Source organism: Mandrillus leucophaeus, unplaced genomic scaffold, assembly GCF_000951045.1.
Source record: "Mandrillus leucophaeus isolate KB7577 unplaced genomic scaffold, Mleu.le_1.0 Scaffold70, whole genome shotgun sequence".
Taxonomy (NCBI): Eukaryota; Metazoa; Chordata; class Mammalia; order Primates; family Cercopithecidae; genus Mandrillus; species Mandrillus leucophaeus.
In genome coordinates this window covers 3,524,246-3,526,067 of record NW_012107586.1, presented here as the reverse complement: position 1 = coordinate 3,526,067, position 1,822 = coordinate 3,524,246, and positions in this window count along the sequence as shown.

Below are 1,822 nucleotides of genomic sequence, written 5' to 3'. Positions count from 1 at the left end.
ATTGCGCATGCCCGACTGGGCTGCGTAGGAGGGAAATGGTTGGGGGGGGTTCGAAATCGGGTGAAGCGGAAAGTGCGCGTGCGTACTACAGTCACGGCTAGGGCGGGGCTGCCCGGGCTAGGCCACTCTAGGAGTTGGGGGGGCGGGGCAAGGGCGTGTGAGGGGCGGAGTTTTTGGCTGGCGCGCACGCGCCTGTCTGGTCGCGTAGAGTGTGCGTGCGTGCGTGCGTGTTTGCGTGTGGTCACAGTTCCCGCCATCAGCCGCTCTCCCTGACTAGGGGTAGCTAGCGGCCTCCCTTCTTTGGGTTCGGTATCCCTACTTCCATTACCCCCGGCTCCTCCCTCTCCGCGCGGACTCCGTGCTTTCCGCGGGTCTGTCTGGGGGCTCCGGACCCTCGGCGCAGGTAAGGCGGGCCGGGGTAGCTTCTCAATTGAGCCGTTTTCCCTAGCACCCCCTCCCTCTGTGCGATCCGCCCACTCGGCGTTCACTCTTCTGGAGTTCGCCCTGCTGCTACTGAGCCCGCCCACAACCCCTCAACGCACCCCCAGCCTCACAGGTACTACCTTTGGGTGCATTGCCCCGGCTTTCCCCTCTCGTTTGACTTGGTCTCCACTGCCACTCTCTCCCTCCGAAACTCAAACCTGGCCCCTTTTTTCTGGGGCTGTTGTCCGCCACTTACCTTCTAACAGGGCCTGCTGTCTCTTCAGGTGACTTTCGTTACGGCACATCCATCAGGTCTTGGACATGATACTCATTCACTCTCTTGACCGTTTTCACCTTCCTCTTGACCAGTCCTCACTGCAAAACATGAATTGTATTTTTGTCGTGCATTTCCTTGCTCCCATTTCTGGCCGCCAGATCAGGTAGTTAGATGTAACTATTTTAAGTCATGATCCATGAAAGGAAATGATGATTGATGACAAAGTCCTGTGTCCTGGAGAGTTGTCCTAAAGTGGTTTTGGGGTAGTCCTCTCAAAATTTCAGCTCTGTATAAATTCCTTTATTGAGGTGGCAATTCCTGACAAGTGTCTAACTGGAAGAGATATCTGAGAGGTAATGTCAAGCAGGCAATTGGATATAGTGGGTTGGAGATCTTAGGAGAGTTCTGGGCTGGATACGTAAATGTGTGCGGTATGTTTATGTGTATGTCATCTGCCATATTGATAGTAATTGAAGCCATGGATGTGGATGAAATTGCCTAAAAAGAGTATAGTGCTATAAAATAAAGGCGCCTAGGATGGAGCATTGAGGGATTCCTGATGTTTAGTAACCGATAGAGGAGGATGCGTCTTGCAAACCATGAAAGAAGTCATCAGTAGTGTTGCATTCTGCTGAAAGGTAAAATGGAAGGAGGACTGAAAAACCCAGCGATATAAAAGTAATCGCTTGTTTTAAAGATGTTTGATGAAGTAAAATGAATATTTGGGTTCAGTCCTGCGTCCTCTTCTTTTACTCTTGTATTCCTCCCTAAGCTTTAAATTTGATCTATATATTGATGACTTAAAAATTGTTATTTCCAGCCTATTCCCTTTGTTTTCAGCCCCACATCTAGATAGCCAGCTGTCTGCTTGACATCTCAACTTGATTTTTTTCTTAGGAGTTTCAGATGCAACACAGACAAATCCAAAGCCTTGATCTTTCTCTCCGTATCCAAATTCTTTTTTCTCCAGTGTCCCATTTTATTAAGTGGCATATGACACAGGCTACACACTTGGGAGGCATTCTTGACTTCTACTCTCCAAGTTCTATCTATTCTACTTCCAATATATGTCTTGCATCTTTTTCTGTACATTTTCACTATCACTTTTCTTTTTTTTTTTTT